At 33.7% G+C, this 18,602-nt stretch overlaps 1 long non-coding RNA gene and 1 pseudogene across 2 annotated transcripts; both read left to right on the forward strand.

Moving 5' to 3' along the window:
* The first annotated feature begins 750 nt into the window (after positions 1-750).
* Positions 751-3,817, forward strand: LOC143254039 (acetylcholinesterase-like; annotated as a pseudogene). The gene is made up of 4 exons (XR_013029934.1): positions 751-907; positions 1,564-1,899; positions 1,931-3,123; positions 3,539-3,817. The product of XR_013029934.1 is annotated as an acetylcholinesterase-like (transcript).
* A 7,623-nt stretch (positions 3,818-11,440) lies between these two features.
* On the forward strand, positions 11,441-14,430 carry LOC143254048 (uncharacterized). The gene is made up of 2 exons (XR_013029941.1): positions 11,441-11,917; positions 12,955-14,430. It is a non-coding gene; the product is annotated as an uncharacterized LOC143254048 (long non-coding RNA).
* The last annotated feature ends 4,172 nt before the right edge of the window (positions 14,431-18,602 follow it).

Consider the following 18,602-nt stretch of genomic DNA (forward strand, 5'->3'; position numbering starts at 1 on the left):
TATTTTAGTATGTGATGACTCGAACCTGGGGGAATGGTATAGTGACTGGTACACAACAGTGCATTCTATGTTTGTTCTTCCTACTAATACACCAAATCTCATATTCAAACTGATACAGACTGGTCTAACAGTAGAGAGACTATGACACGTTATAAATGTAATGTTTTGGTATATTCTTTTTTCATTCGATACAGAAGAACTAGCAATAATAACATGATTTCATTGAACTGGCTGTTCTGTTCCCAAATGGAACTGAGATAATTTGACAGACTTCTAACACTGACGTCCGGGATTCGATGCCTTGCGGTGGACACACAACAGAACCTATACCATTATTCTTTAAGTTTATTGTGTTATTTGGATAGAGCCTGCAGTTTGTTGTTAAGTACAAAACTACACAATGGGCTATCTGTGCTGTGCCCACTATGATTATCAAAACCCAGATTTTATCGTTAAAACCTTTAGACTTACCGTTGAGTCACAGGAAGACAGAGTTTGTTGTCAGCTAATATATTTCTTGTAAACGTGTTTTAGAGCCAGTTATATTTTTATTGAATAGCTAGAAGGTGCCAAATGAATGTTAACTACCTAATGTGACTCGTCTATTCGCGAAGTAAAAAAAACAACAACAAAGAAACGAAACAACATCTTCGCTTTTCAACTCCGAAACGTTCAGTCACCTTAAGTTGGATTGGCTACATTCAAGGACGATTTCGTCATGTTGTCACGTGTCTCTTTCTCCAAGTCTGGTGTACCTGCTTCAGTTAACTTTTCCAGTTATGGATCGTGAAGAAGAGGTTCCTACGGTCTTACCTTTGTCTTAATCTAGTTTTCAAATTTCTGTTTAACACAAGTAAATGGTATAGTATAAACCAACTTTTAGGTTACTTCAGTCTGTCTACACCTGGTAAACGTTTGTTATTTTACTTCTTGGATAATATACATTCTTTGGTACCTTTCTTTTGACTTCCCACTCAGGGGAAGAACATAGTCTGATTTTCATTACGTCCGATTGATAAACACGTTCCTTTGTATTTATTAATTTCACATTTAGTATGTTATAAATTATTCACGTTTTCCTGTGTTATGATTGTATATTCTCAATTTCTTACGTTATGTATAGAGTATTCTAACAATTAAACCGTGATGTACCTATTTCACGTCATAATAAGCCGTGATACGTCATGTTATATTTACAGCAGTCTAACAAATAGACAGTGTTGTTTGTAACTACTCCACGTTGTAACAAATCGTGGCGCCTTACGTTGATGTCCACTGACACATGTTAAGAAGAGAAAACATTGACTTTCATTAGAGTAAAATTCACATCACTGAATGTGAAGATCATCACGTATTACTTCAAGCCATTAAGAACTGTAACAGTTGTATGTGGAATGAAAATAAGAATAATCAGTGTTTATTGCTCTAAAAATATACTTTATTCGCTCTTATTAACCAATCAATGTATTCGTACAAACCTACTTTATTCACCTATATTATTTATTAGCCAATAATCACGTAATGAAGTTAAAGTTTAAATTAACATCTTTATTTATTTCTTAGTGTTACACATACTGTATTTTATGGTCAGCTGCTTCGTAAAGATACAAGATGATTGGCACCACGTCTACAATTCTGTACTTTATATTCCATCTGGAGTTGATAACAGCTGTAAATCTCGAACCAGATTTACCGGAATCTTCTGTTGTCCACACAACTCTTGGCATGGTTCGTGGATTAACCACACACACTGCAACAGGAAAGAATGTCGATGTGTTCTGGGGAATTCCTTATGCAGAGCCACCTACTGGTTACTTGAGGTTTCAACGCCCACAACCCAAAAAACCTTGGAAGGGAGTTCTAAATGCTACGACTAAACCAAACTCTTGTTTCCAGATCGTCCAATCCTCTTTAACAAATTTCTCTGAAGCTACTACTTGGATTGTAAAAACTCCCCCTAAGTGAGGACTGTTTGTACCTCAATATCTGGGTTCCACATCCCCAGCCACAGAAGGCACCTGTCATGGTCTGGATTCACGGAGGAGGTTTCTACATTGGTTCGTCCACTCTGGATGTTTATGATGGTGGAATATTATCTTCTGAGGAGAATGTCATTGTTGTTACCATGAATTATCGTCTAGCAAGCTTGGGCTTCCTTTATTTCAACCGATCAGACGCGCCTGGTAATGTTGGACTTCTTGACCAAGTCATGGCTTTGGAATGGATAAATAAGAACATTGCACATTTTGGTGGTGACTCTGAGAAAGTGACAATTGTCGGAGAAAGTGCTGGAGCCAGTAGCGTGAGCTTACACCTTTTATCACCTTTAAGTAAAGGACTATTTAACAACGCAATAATGGAAAGTGGCTCAGTATTTAATTCTTGGAGTATTCACGATCACGAAACTGCCATCAGTCAAGGACTGATATTAGCAGAAGTTTTAAACTGTTCTCACGATTTTGGAGAATTGGATTCCACAATGGAATGTCTTAGAAACAAAGATCCATCTGATCTAGTAAACAATGACTGGATGGCAATAAAATTCCTTGATTTTCCTTTCACTCCTGTTGTTGATGGAATATTCCTCACGGACAGCCCTGAAACACTCCTGAAGGAAAACATTACATATAGACGAAATCTCTTAATTGGAAACAATCAATATGAAGGATATTTCTTATTGTTTTTTAATTTTCCCGAAATATATAATAAAGAAAAAGTTGGTGTCACTCGTGGTGAGTTTCGCAGATTAGTGGAAACAGTAGTGCCTAACGCAAATACTTTCCAAAGAAAGGCTGTTATTCATCAATACACGGACTGGTTAGAAGAGGAAAACAACCTTAGTAACAGAGACATGCTCATTGACTTAGTGGGAGACAAGTATATCACATGTGATTCTATTAAATTTGCCCATACTTACTCAGAACTAGGTAACGATGTCTTTATGTACTTATTTACTCACACACCTTCTGTTAGACCTTGGCCTCACTGGATGGGAGCAACACATGGTGACGAAGTATTCTTTGTGTTTGGAGCACTGTTGAACTCTCTTTTTGGCTATAGCAGCGAGGAAAAAGAATTTTCTAGAAGAATAATGAAACATTGGACAAACTTTGCTAGAACAGGGTGAGAACCGATTTTTGTTTATTTAGTATATATATCTAAGTAGAATTTGAACTCATTGGACCTTCCATTGGATGAGAAAATTAATTATAACTTCAATTAATCTAGTTTCCAAGTGGCTAAGTGCTAAACTTGAGAACTAGTAACGATAAAATAAAGGTTCGATCCTTGTGCAGTTTTGCTCTTAATGAAAATAAATAAGCAATTTATAATCCAATAAATGAAACAAAAGAGGACTTTCAAATCAGATAAAAACTATTTTATAATTCTATGTATCCTTTAACCAAAACTTAATGTAATACTATTATTTAATAACAAAGATAGCATAGAATTAATATTTGACCAAAATAGACTTAATAAAATACTACCTTCATAATAAATTTATGTATGTAGTTACTTCTTGGTTTGTTATCTTCAGCGACCCTTCTATTGTGTCCGAAGATTTGAACAAGACAATTCTGTGGCCAAGATACACTACCAGAGGGCGTCACTACCTTACATTAGATATTAACATCACAACTGTCGGAAGAGGTCCTAGGGTCCAACAGTGCGCTTTTTTGGACGTTATATTATCATTCACTTCTTGAAACGACTTGTGTGTAATGTTTGTTTCCTTTCTCATTTTAAATAGCAAAGATCTTTCCTAAAAAGTGTATTGATTTTTATAAAACGATAAATAAAAAGTGAGAATATCAGACCAAGTGTGTAAGTGATGTTGTTTTGTTTTTTAGTGTTTTATTAAGGAAGATTCAATTTACATTAAACATACCACAGTTGGTGGTTAGTTACAATGATGATTACTAGAAATTAATATTAATCAATATATCAGGGGTTTTGTTTTTTTGTTCACCCCTTCATCTTTCTTGCAAGAATCTCTGCTTACAAGATTAGATGAATTATTATTAGTAGACCAACGGTGTCTAAATCACAAGTATAGCCTAGTGGTAAAAATGCTAGACTCTGAACACTAAAAACAAGGTACTGTTCGTTGTACACATGCAAGAGTTGGACAAAAAATTAGAAACAAACACCCAGAGAAGAGGCTTCAGAAGGTGTGTTTCCATCTTTGGCTGTTAAAATTTCATCGGTTCCTGAAAAGTAAACTGAGTTGTAAGGTTTTATTCCTCTACGACAAAATTTGACGAAGAAGTCCAAGGTCTCGTTCACTCCTCGCAATCTTCCAACCAACGATAACAAGACACATGAGATTATCGCCAAGCTGTAATAACCTTTGACACTGTTCCTCTTATAAAGCCAAGTTGCGTAATGTGAGGTCCTACAGTAGATCAACTTTGGAATTCAGTTAAGTTATATTTCTTAAGTGTATGTAAATAATACCGATAATCTGTGTAAGGAATACTTGGAATAACATATTCGTAACAATAAAATTGAGATCACTAGGTAGCGATTACGTAATTATTACACTAGAAACATTTAAACATTGGTTTAATGTGTTTTTCTAGCTTTTAAATTAAATTGTAGTCGAAGTTGTAGAGCATAGTTAAAGAAAGAAATAAACGGCACATTAATTTCAGCCCGTTGGCACCAATTCCATGGGTGTTCGAACCCTCCAAAAATATTTTTGATTCAAATGCTTCTGAGTATCCTGAAGCCGCGCAAAAATTGCACCCTTCATCCCAAACTAATTGTTAAAGGTGGCGCTAGTGCTTACGACTGGTGATGGATCATTGTGCTTATTAGGTGATTTGTACCGGATCAGAAATTTGGGGGTTACGATTTTGTAGATCAAGGAAGATTTAGATTAGAGAGTATCATAAACTATGATTCTCGTAACTTAACATAAACATTATTTCATCTAGAATTTGACTAAGTATACAAATAATTAGAGTAATAATAGGTGGACAGATTTAAAGTAATACTAGTTCGACTGATTTAAGAAACAATTTCCACTTCAAAATCGCTTTAAAATCATCCAATTAGTATCGCTTTAATTTTTTCTGTACTTTTTATTGCCGCATTTGTTTTCGATATTTATTATAACGCGTTCGAATACACGTCACACCAAACATGTTCACCCTTTCAGTCGTAAGGGCGTTATAATGTTGTGGTCAATCCCACTATTCGTTGGTAAAAGTGTAGCCAAAGATTTGGCGATGGGTGGTGATTACTGGCTGCCTTCTTTCTTGTCTTACATCGCTAAATTAGGAACGACTAGTGCAGATAGCTCTCGTGTGGCTTTGTGCAAAATTCAAAACAAACCAAAAACAAACTTATAACAATTCTACAAATAACCAACTATCCCAACTTTCCGTCACAATATTATTTATTTGTTCAGTTTTTATACGTCCATGCAATGGACACAACACTTATAAACATTTGTTGTAACACACTTCAGCCGTTTACAGTGGAGAACCATAGACTTAGAACAACCCACACTTTCAACAACTTTGTGAACATATCCAAATAAACCCTTTCTAGCACCACACACATTTTGACCACCATTTGTTGTAACACACATCAGCCGTTTACAGTGGAGAACCATCGACTTAGAACAACCCACACTTTCAACAACTTTGTGAATATATCCAACTAAACCGTTTCTTGCACCACACATATATTTACCACCATCTGTTGTAAAACATTACAGCCGTTTACAGTGGAGAACCATCGACTTAGAACAACCCACACTTTCAACAACTTTGTGAATATATCCAACTAAACCCTTTCTTGCACTACACATATTTTTACCACTATCTGTTATAACACACTACAGCCGTTTCTATTCTAAGTTGTACTGACTTAGTGATTTTTCGACATCTTTGAAAATGTCCTCACGTGTGGTTGTTCCATAAATACTGTGTACAGAAGCTAATTCTTCAGACATTTCAACATTAATATTGACTCCACGAATAAACAACAGCATATGTCAAGTGTCGGACACATCTGTTGTCTCGTCAAGCGCTATGGAAAAGCACTCACTCTTTGACCTTGCATTTCAGCTGAGACAGAATATTGCTTCCAATATCCTCAACTCAATGTGCTAATGTATTCGTCGAAAAGCTGATAGTCATAAATAAGTCTTATTTTTTTCTGGGGGCATTTCTTCGGTTGCTTCAATGGTACATAATTTAATTAGCTCACAATCGGTAAATGGTTTTCCTCGCTTGGCCATCAGATGTGACACTTGGAAACTTGTTCTTGTTGTAGCTTCATTCTTGGCTTTCTTCTTAAATGCAAACTGAGGTACACCGGGCATGCGTGGAAAGAAACACGTTCCTTCAGGAACACTGGGATCGATAAGTTTGTTTGTTTGTTTTGAATTTCACGCAAAGCTACTCGAGGGCTATCTGCTCTAGCCGCCCCTAATTTAGAAGTGTAAGACTAGAGGGAAAGCAGCTAGTCACTGCCAAGACAACTTAGCATAATGATGGGTCGGAAGTTGTCAGGATTTGTCCTGTTTGTTTGTTTCTTTCGTATCACGGTGTTAATGGGTTTTTCCATGTGTTTGGGTAATAACCAGTTGTTAGTGAGATATTCATGATGTTTGTGAAATGTTGTAAGAAGAGACTAGAACTGTTTTTAAGAATAATATTTGGTATTTGGTCATGTCCGGGTAAAGTGTCTTTCAAGTTTTTAATGTTAATTATGAATTCACTGATGGTGATTTTTCAAAACATTGAACTTGAATAGCTTTCTAGTGTCTTACCAGGGAATTGGGGTGTGAAAGATTGATTGGTATGTATGTAGTTGTTAACATGTTATTGGTGTTGTGTGTCAAAGTTGTCAGAGTTTAGGTCACTGAAGGAGGATTCGTGATAGTCGGCTTTCTTCGAGTCCGTCCTTCCGATTATGTTGTTGTGTGTGATATGTTGTAATAAGTAATTTGTGTTTTGGTCGGAAGAAATGTTCTTAAATTTACCAAAATTATTTTGGTCTGTTCTTGGTTTTTTCTAAGTTTTTACAAAAATTGTGCCAACTTATTTCTTTTGGTATTTTAAGTTGTTGTTTAATTTTTACATTTGTTCTGTTGATCTGTGTTTTGATGGTCGGGTTGCATGTTATAAAATGTGTTCGTCTTAACTGTCTGCGTTTGATTATTAATGCGTGAATTTCCTGTGTTAAGGTCCATTGATTATATGAGTGTTTTTTCTTTGTTTTTGGAATTGTATTTTTAATGGCTTTGTGTATGGTTTAAGTAACTTGCTTGACACAGTTGAATTGTTAGCATGTTTAATTGAGTGTGGCAGATAGGAATCTAGTGAAGCGCTGAAAATGATCCAATCTGTTTTAGTGTATGTGTACACTGAGGGAGTCAGGTACCTCGCAACGGCGTAGGGCGAGTGGTGCAGGAAGTGGGGAAGTGGTCACTTGTGGCTTCATTATGTACACTAAAATTATAGATCCTGTTTACTGTGTCCTTGGGAGCTATGATGAAATCAAGTAGGTAATATGAGCCGTTGGCAACAGAAAATTGTGTAGGTGTATGGTTGATTATTAGGTGCATGCTGTTTCTAGAAAGAATTTTTTAATAATTCACCCTCTATGCGTGTTTCTGTTTCCTCTTAGCTCTGGGTGTGGGGAATTAAAGTCCCCATGATAATTGGTTTTGGATTACGATTAACACATTTTTGTTAGAAGTTAATGTTGATATATTTTGAAGGAGAACAATATATGGCTAAGATAGGGATTGTTAGATGGTTGTTAAGGATTGAAGGAGAACAATATATGGCTAAGTTAGGGATTGTTAGACGGTTGTTAGGGATTGGAGGAGAACAATATATGGCTAAGTTAGGGATTGTTAGACGGTTGTTAAGGATTGAAGGAGAACAATATATGGCTAAATTAGGAATTGTTAGACGGTTGTTAAGGAGTGTGTTGCAAAAAATCGTTTATATTTCATTTAAAAGAATCTTCTATCGAGATGAGGTGTGATATTTCCATATTAAAATAAGCTATAATGTCTCTACTATTTTCACAGTAAGGTACACTGTATGTAATAAATCCAGGGATTGTGGTGTTTTGTTTCTCTGTGTTTCCGAAATTATGATGATGTTGGTGTTTATATGTTTGTTTATGTTGTAATTTTTATTATTTTATCTTTGAGGTTTCCTTGTCAGTTGATGTGTAGAATTTTAATGTGTTGGATCATTGTGTTGTGCTCCTTCTCTTGTATAAATTTTAAGTGATAAATGATGTGGTTTGAGATTGGGAAGATGAAAGTAATGTCTGGTAAGGCTACAGAGAGTCTTGAGTGACTCGTGTCTTGACTCAAAAATGGGGAATTCACTTAATTCATTTAACATAGCTGATAAGTTTGTAGTGAATTCCGTGGGGTTGAAGGTGTATGTTGTCTTAGTGCGTGTGGCTTAGGCGTATGTATGTGTTGTTTGTGGTTGTGTTAGTGATAAGTGAAGCTGTTGGAGTTTCTAGTAGTGGTTGTATCGTGTTGTGAGTTGTTGGGAGGCTGTGTGTTAGTGTTTATGGTTTTGAATGTGATTCTGTTACGTATCTGTGTGTATTTAGGGCAGCCTTTGTAACTGGCTGCACGTGGACCTTGACAGTTTGCTCATGTAACTTGGTTTCGCTCGTTAGAGCAATGAGCAACCTCGTGAGGTCCGCTGCATCTCACACATCTGTTTTTGGCCATACAATTAACTTTAGTGTGTCCGAACCTTTGGCATTTATAGCATTGTTAAATAGGTTTCTGATGTGGTTTCTCCAGTTCGGTCGTGTGTTTCTTTAAAAATAAGAAGAAACCGTCTTTGAGTAGTTTATTTTGATAGTTTTTAGTGTTTACGGTTACCTTGGCAAGTGGAGTTTTTGTTTCGTTCTAAATGATTATGTAAGTTCTGTTTTTATTATGTCATGACCTTGTGTTTTGAGTTCCTCAGTGATTTTATTATCTTCGATGTCAAAATCGACACCTCTGATAACTACTGTTGATTGAGCAGTGTTATTTTGGGGTGTGTGAATCGTGGCTTTGACTCCAAAGGCATCCTTGGGCCAGTGGGCGAAAATGTGTGCAAAGTCGTGAGGTTCTGTACATTTAAACATGATTCTTTCGTAGAATGTGTGTGCAGGTGCTGATGGTTTTTATAGTGTCAGGGTGGAATATGGAGAGCGTGTTGTAATTGGTTGGATATCACTGTTTCTCATTGAAGGAGAGATTTTACCGTCAACAGTTTTTATACCAAGTCTATACTACTTGAAGGCATGATTACTGTTTATTGTTTAGTTGATTCTGTTAGGATCAATAATTTTCCATCGATGAAACTTAAAACTGATAAACGGTTATTCTTGAAAGCCATCTAGGCCTAGCATATCCTTTGCAGTTGAACGATTTTTCGACAACAGGCCGTTGTATTGTCTTCACGCCACCAAATCAGTTTTTCTGTTTCTGTTGTCGTAAAGGGTCCTTAGGTTAACCCTAGAAACTGTTAATCCATCATCTCAGTCTCGAAGATAAGAAAACGTAGACATTTTGTGCTCATCCTTCTGATTAGATGGATCCATTGGATTGAACCAAAGGGTAGGAAAATGGCCAGACGAGTTACCAATTGTTTTATCTTGGAAGTTAACTTATGAAATTCTCAGTCAGTATTGAAGTGGCAGATAAGTTGGTTAAAAGTCTTTGAAAGTGTATATGAACCGTCAATAAAAAGACCAGAACAAAAGATATTGAATTAGTTTCATCATTTTAAAATACACTTTATTAGCAATGAAAACAATGGCGCGAGGTAACTTTAAGTCTTTTAAAGTGGCCATCATCCAGTCTTTTTAACGGTAGTATGTGGCAGGACTACATCAAGACAAATCTAGTTTTACTTTGAACTATATTAACACTGTCATTCACATCAAGAGACTTGGTTCATTATCAAGAAAGGATGAGGAACTTCCTTTACTTTGTTGTGTGCTTTTTATTCATCATGCTTGAATTAGGAAAATAATAATTAAAATATTTATTAAATCTACTGTCCACATACCGAAGATGACCATCTGAACTAATACCGATTATGTTCAACTAATCAAAGACTTGAATAAGTGTGGGTTCACATCATGGTACCTATCAATTAGCATTCAATGTCTGACAACACACAGGAAAACCACTCAAGTTTTAAAATTCACCTGGAGAAACCAAGTTTTTCGTTGAACAGACTCAGGAAAGTCTAGTGCTTTCTAATTGTTATTATTTTTCAAAAGTATAAGGGGTAAAAAATATAAAAGTTCAAACGAAAAACTTATTATAACAATAAAATAAAAAACGTTAGTTAACATTTACACCAGGTAGCGCCGGATTAAATATTTACGAGATCCTGGGCTAAAATTTAAACACATTTCCAAAAGTATTCTCAACCTATAAATAATAAAAAATATTGTTTCATAAAACTTTTTTTTTCTAGCACAGTTAAATACTTGATTGAAAAAAAAAATTGGAACATAATTAAATAAACGAAACAAAAACTATACGTTAATTTTTTTATCTTTGAACACAATTATATAAACAAATAAAACAGTACAGATCTTGATTAATAAATAACCAAACACAACAAGTAAAATATTTACTATTCTATATCTCATCAGAGAAAAAAAATCAGAAACAACTGAAAATTCAATTATTTACATGTCATTTATAATTGACATCAACGATTAATGATTCAATCTATCACGTTCAGTTGATATAAGCGACATATTTCTTGCGTTATTCTTGGTCGCCTTTTATTTTTAATAATCTTCTGTATTAAAAACGATCTTTTGCCTGAGGAATTTCTTTTCCTGAAGATTAAATAAATTCTTAGTACAATTTCATAATTCGTAAAAATTGAGATTATAGCATACTTTAAAAGAAAGGTGTAAAAAGAAGGATAATTATTTCTAGGACGGTGGACATTCACTGGATCTTAGTGATATAAGTCTGTTGCAGGACAAAAGAAAGGATTAAACTACCTGCTGTTCCAAAGAGATATATTTAATGTAATTTACCTCATTTTAGCTCTGTCATAATGTAAAACACTGTTTAGTGTAGGTATTATTAATTAGCTTATTTTGTTAATGAATATTTTATAATTGTTTTATTTGTATTACTGAAAGAAAGATAAAAGAAGGTAATTACTGGAAGTTGTGTTTGGAATTCATAATTGGAGAGAATATAGCGAACAGACGATTAAGAAATAAATATAAATAACGTAAGATGAGCGGGAAAAAGTAAAAGTCTGTCGACGTGCTGACTTTGCATCTCTCTGCTTTTTCAACTGCAGACGCCAAGTTATTTTCGAGAAAGTGTAAGGAAAAGTTCTCGTCTTTCGCTTCATACGCATCCTGGCTCGCCAATGCTCCTCAAAAGTATAATAAATCTGTCAAGTTCACAAGGTCATTTGAGACCACCACCCGAGCTCAGTGAATAAGGGTTACTCTAATTCAGTTAAGTTTCAAAATTATGTGTTAAAGTTACTCTAGCCGTGTGTGGGGTGAAGAGAAACAATAGTTTCTGATCGCCCCGGTTATTTTTTGCCTTCCTTAGCTAAGAGAACGAAATAATATTTTAACCCAAATACCTACCAAGAAATACACGAAAAAGTAAAAATATTAAGTCACAGCAAAAGAAAAGTTTTGTGTAAAGATAACTGGTAGAAGTGATAGGCCTAACGTTTAATATGTTAGAGAAAGACTAACATTAGGAAAGGAGATAAGAATAATTTATTCTGTCAAAGCGTGGTTCTAAAGTAATTAAACCAACTGAATGTACTTTGACAAAAGGAACAGAGGATATGTTGAAGGAAGAAGACCAAACAATTACAAGCAAGTAGACTGGGTGTTGTTCTTCGACTTCAGACGAATTGTAAGCCTAACAACAACACGGTCTATATTTATATTTTTTAAAAGTGTAAGTGAAAGCCTTAAATTCAAAACAAACGAATCTAATATAACCTTTTATTGATCGTAAACTTACATAACTTCTGATGAAGGGGCGGGTACTCCAGCTAGTTGTTAATATATTGACAGATGCGTAAAATAAGTAACCGGACAATTTGACATCTGATAATTTTAGAGAGGTGTTAAAAACTTCACAACGTACTTAAAGTACATATACTGGAGTAAATAAAACTGATAAGTTTGGAGACTTAAATATACACAGTCCTTTCATACGCTTACATAGTGTAGTACCTGGGACATGTCTGTTGTCATTATTGGTTTATACATAAAAATAATGTCTAAATGTTAATATTTTGTTGGGATGTCTAGTTGTGATGTTCCAGAAAGGAACACCAATTATTAATAACTTCTAATCAAAGAATTCCAAATATATTCATCACACACCTCTATCTATATATAAGTTTAGAACTAAGAAATAACACGAAATAAACTAAATAAAAATAAACTAAAATTTTTTTATAAATATTTGAAACTGCCTGAGTGATTACTTGCAATAATCTAAAATCACAAACTGCTAAAATATATTAAAACAATACATACACAACAACAGAGAAATCTGAAAGATGGAACACAACTGTTGTTCTTTTCATTACTTGAGGACATATTATTGAAAAGAGTTTCTCTGAAAGTTATAAACAGTTTGTAATGTTCATAGTTTTTATAGTTAAGGTTAGTTTGAAATTACCATCACCTTAATTTCATGATGTATTCAGCAGGCAAGATGTCTGGGGCCTCTAACGTCCCAAGTTGTTTTGGGGAAAAACCTGATCCTTTGTTAGAATATTTTTAAATAATGTTTATTGCATATAACTCTAAAATTTATTAATATCTGAACTAATGAGCTAAACATAAACCTTATCAAATTTTTCTATTAACCAAGGTTTTTCTGTAAGTGTAGGTTAAATCACGTGTTACAAAAATGTGTCGCTTCTATTCCACCAGCAGACAGCTGAACAGATGTAAGAGGTTGATATATTGCATCTAAAAAGAAGTGAAAACATTGGAGCCAAGGACAAAGTTGGTTGGGCCCAAGGATAGGAAAAACAATCAATAACACAAAACTAACAAGGCAGGCTATTGTTGGAGAATTGTTACATGTTTATTGGTACTTATAGGACAGCTACATCACATGAAGTTAGGTGAGAACTTCAGGGGAAATGGTGAGAGAAAATATAACATGCAGAAAGCAGCACAAATCAAGAAAAGCCACCATGTGACAGGAAGTAAGGCATATCACAATAAAGCACTGTAACAGTCACATTTAATATCACTGATAGCACTTTGTAACAGGAAGTAAGACATATCACAATAAAGCACTGTGACAGTCACATTTAATATCACTGATAGCACTTTGTAACAGGAAGTAAGACATATCACAATAAAGCACTGTAACAGTCACATTTGAAACTTCAAATTTGAAATAAATAGAATGTGCCACCATTGACAAAACATGTAATAGCTAATTGTTTATTTGTGATATCCACACAGCTAAAACTTGAATATACACAAATGATTTGAATATTTATAAAAGTGTACATTCAACAACAGAAACTGGACAAAGATGAAAAAACCAAAGAAACTAGCCATCAGTTGTTGTCACTGATTCCTCAGAAATGTTTGAGATCAGTATAAGTAAATCTTCTTTGTCATTTCAGACATCTCTAAATCACCAATGAGAAACGATTTCTTAATATAAATAGTGTGACTGCTTAGTTTGATGTTGGAGATAAATTACTACTGATGTATTACCATTTAGCTATAGAGTTGCTAGTGGAAGGAAGCAAAAACCTAATATTTATTTGTATGTATGTATATGTAAAGTAATAAATAAACAAATTTTAATCTTGTAACTAAGTTAACAAAATGATAAAACAAATTAAAGCTTCAGGATTTACTTTGTTTGTAAACAATGTACATAAAACATCAAAACTGTTTCTCCTCACAGATGGTAAAGTTAAGAATTGTACAGTTTGAACTGATAAATGTGGGCCTTTAAATATGAAAACTGGTAAATAAGTAGCTAACAGTATTAACAGACATTACTATGATTAAAATAGTGACATCCAGCTATACAATATAATGAGTTGTAATATAACATGCAGTAGCTAGTAAAACATAATTCTAATATTCATCTGACATGTTAAAATTGTTCATTTGTTTTTAATACACATTTCAAATTTGTTCTCAGTCCAATGGGGCTGTTTAAGTGTAAAATAAAAATAATTGGAGACGTCCTTTTTGCACTGATTCTCTCGTAATGTGATGGAGCTAAATACAGGGTCTTTCTGAACTTACTGAAATTTTACTTATATTCTACAAGAAGATAATGAGATGATAAAGGAAGCAAACCCCATTCAAGAGTTCCCTGATGTGAAGAAGATAAAAAAATGTGCAAAATGAAACAGAAGAAGAAGAAAAGACAAACAGCTGAAAGAAAAGTCCAAAGATGCGTTTCACTATAAAGTGTGTACTTGTTCGAAAGGTCAACATAAGTATTCGTCCCCATAAAGCAACAAAACTGTAAAAGAATTGTCATTTATTCTCATGAAAGAAAGAGGGAAAACTGAAAGTAACAAGAAGATAGAGAAAACAGTGAACTTTTCTGGGAGGGCATAGCTGAAATTGTAATTTTAAAACAATAAGATTTAAAGTGTTTCTGTTTAAAAACACTTGAAAATATTTCCACTGTTCTGTCTTAGTGTTCAAATTCCACAGTTAATGTTCCACAGAAATCAGCAGTATATCAGGAAATTTTGCCCCCCTGAGGTTTGCATAATATGTTAAATTAAGAAATGAAAATAAATGATTATAAATTTAGTATAGTCATAATTTTTTGTTTAGGTTGTGTGAGTCTATGAAAGCTCTAAACCATAAACAATAACAAAATTAATGTTTAGTTTATCCCAAATTTATGTGAACTTGGTGTTCAAAATGTAAGATTTATGAGCTCAGAGTACAAAATATTGAAATGATAAACATATATTATGAATAACTTGGACCTGGCTTGGCCATGTGGTTAGAACACATGATTCATAATCTGAGAGTAGCAGGTTCGAATTCCCATCACACCAAACTTGCTAGCCCTTTCAGATATGGGGGCTTTATAATGTGATAGTCAATCCCACTATTCATTGTTAAAAGTATTGCCCAAGAGTTGTTGGTGGGTAGTGATGACCGGTTGCCTTCACTCTAGTCTTACATTGCTATATTAGGGATGGCTAGCTCAGATAGCCCTTGTGTACTTTTGAGCAAAATTCAGAAACAAAGAAACAAATAACTTGTATTATAACTTACTTAGAATGTTTGTTAACACAAACTTAGTGTAAATATTTAGTGGATACTTAGTGTAACTTTATTTCAATAATATTGTGATATTTAATGATAGTTCTGTGTCAAGTAATCTAAATGTTTATAATGAAACTTTGAGTGATTTCTGGTAGAAAATAAGTTAAATAATGTATAGAGTAAAGAAAATGTAAAAATTTGACAAAGTGCTATCAGTGATATTAAATGTGACTGTTACAGTGCTTTATTGTGATATGTCTTACTTCCTGTTACAAAGTGCTATCAGTGATATTAAATGTGACTGTTACAGTGCTTTATTGTGATATGTCTTACTTCCTGTTACAAAGTGCTATCAGTGATATTTAAATGTGACTGTTACAGTGCTTTATTGTGTTATGCTTTATTGTGATATGTCTTACTTCCTGTTACTTCAGTGATATTTAAATGTGACTGTTACAGTGCTTTAATATGCTACAAAGTGCAGTGATATTAAATGTGACTGTTACAGTGCTTTATTGTGATATGTCTTACTTACAAAGTGCAATCTGTTACAGTGTTACAAAGTGCTATCAGTGATATTTAAATGTGACTGTTACAAAGTGCTTCAGTGATATTTGTGATATGTCTTACTTCCTGTTACAAAGTGCTATCAGTGATATTTAAATGTGACTGTTACAGTGCTTTATTGTGATATGCCTTACTTCCTGTTACAAAGTGCTATCAGTGATATTAAATGTGACTGTTACAGTGCTTTATTGTGATATGTCTTACTTCCTGTTACAAAGTGCAATCAGTGATATTAAATGTGACTGTTACAGTGCTTTATTGTGATATGTCACACTGTACTTTTGTGATGTCTGTTGTAAGAAACCATTGTAAAAATTCATTATGGAAATATAAACTGCCCTTATAAGAGAAGACAGAGATCTCTGTATTGAATGTGGCCGAGAACTTTTCCTCTTAAATATGTAAACGAAAATTACTGACCACACAAGGGGGGGATGACTGACACTATTTTAGTTTTGGTTAAGGTGATATTAAATATTGTTTAAATGTAAAACAGTTGTATTACCTACATTATAGTGTACGTCAAAGGAGTGAGCTTCAAAGCAAATACAAAAGTAATTGTGGGAGTGTAAAACCATTAAATAAAGTAGTATGTGCTGAAGATATTGATAGGAAATGATATTTGGACCTAAACCACTGTATTTGATTCATTACAAAAGTGTGATATGACAGTAATTTATGTACATGCATGTAATGTTGAATTCCTAAGCAAAGGATAACCCAGATAGAATGGCTGAGTTGAGAGACTTTCAGGTGTCAGCCCAGATAAACCATCAATCTATGAAACAGATGGCAATCAATTTAAATAACATGATTATGTATTACAATTTATGTAAATATTGAGATTACATGGAACTCTTAACTTTGTGGTGATGAGAAACCTACCTGAACTAAAAGTGTAAAAGCTCGTACCAGTCGTCCTGAGATATGTTAAAACTCTAACTTGTTGGGTGAGGTAAAATTTGTAGAATTACTAGATGTGTGTAAAATGTACACTCGTAATTAGGCTTTGATTTTTTTGTGATAATTAATTATGCTAATTAAAATCTATATAATGAAACAGTTTCTAAGATAGTTTTTGTTACATTTTAACAAGTAATTTGATCCATAGTTTTCTGTGGTGATTGGACAAACGTCTCTACATGTGATCTTCAGAGTTGATACTTAAAGATTATTATTCACCTCACATTGTAAATAACTCTAAACTGTACTGTTGAACAGTGTTGCTGATTGTGGACAAATTTGTGTAACATCTTAAATAATAATCATAATAACATATAATTTTTTTATATTTGACATTTTTAGGTAGCACACAACACAAAATAAACATATTGGAGTAAATAAATGATTTATAACTAAATGTGAAACTTTGCCACAGCTATTGTATTTTTATAAAAGATGATCAACCCAGTAGGCATGTTGAGAATTTGTTAAGTGTAGTACAGATCTAATTTAGTTTAAACATTTTGTTTGTGTTATGTTTGTATTGTCTGGTGTATTTTATTAAATACATTAAAATATTGTCAGTGTGTTTAATTCTTATAACTTCAGTTGATTAAATCTTTATAGAAAAGAAGAAAATTATACAAAAGTCTGGGTAAGAGAGACACTTCTATCCATGTGATTAATAACAGTTATCTTGGCCAATCCGGACAGGTCATAGACAGTCTTGTGGAACTCCATTTTTCATGAATTATGATTATAATTTTCCAGGACATAATGTCAATACTGTTATTGTATAAACAAAATCTTTGTCTTGTTGTTGTTTGTGTTTAAAGCCAGCAAAGTGAATGTTATTTTAGATCGTATCCATAGGAATATTGAATGCAAGTCTAAAGAGGTTACAATGTTATTATATAGGTCACTGGTTAGGCCACATTTGGAATATTTGAGTTTAGACTTTGGTTCCTTACCATAGGAAGTGCATTAAATTATTATTTAATATTTGTGAATTTTAACACCACTTGTGTATTAATATTGTGTAATTATCAACTAGCAGGCCAACTAGCCACACCATGACAGTCGAACACTGTGTTTATAATGCTGGGAACTTAAGACAGATGTGAATGTTGTTGTGTGTGAACAAGATAAGATATCTAAAATTGTTTTTTGTTTGTTTTTTCTTAAAGATTAGTTGGTATTTCAGATCGTAAAGTAATTCAATTGTGTTGATATAGCATTGTTTCATACTTGTGAAAATGGTAATACCAGGGAATATGAATATAAATGTTTGCAGGATGGGAGTCGTCTTTAGCTAAGATAGTTTTATTTTTCAGAGTGGTTAACGTTTGTGATGGGTTTCCTTCAGTTATGGTGAATGCAGTTAATGGAGTTTTAAAGGAAGGCTTGATGAATATTTGAATGATAAAGGCTGGCTTTGAATGTTTTATTTGATCCTTAAATTCAGTGTTTAATAAGGAAATGATTACATTTTACTGACCAGTATGTTACATCCAAAACATCTAGTTTATGTCTAATTACCAAGGAGAAACAGTAAAGAATTAAGTTCAAATCATCCTATTATGTTCCTGAATATGTAGTACTTCACCAACTGATTATACTTGTATCTCAGACATAAACAAATATATAACATGGTTCTGAGTTTACATTCCTCTTGTTAAACATGCTTGGCTGTGGAGTATTATAACATGACTGTCAATCTTGCTGTATGTTGTTGGTACAAAATTTGGTGTTGTTGACTGGCTGCATTCTGACAAGTCTGTCACTGTAAACTAGGG

This window comes from Tachypleus tridentatus, chromosome 6, assembly GCF_004210375.1.
Source record: "Tachypleus tridentatus isolate NWPU-2018 chromosome 6, ASM421037v1, whole genome shotgun sequence".
Classification (NCBI taxonomy): domain Eukaryota; kingdom Metazoa; phylum Arthropoda; class Merostomata; order Xiphosura; family Limulidae; genus Tachypleus; species Tachypleus tridentatus.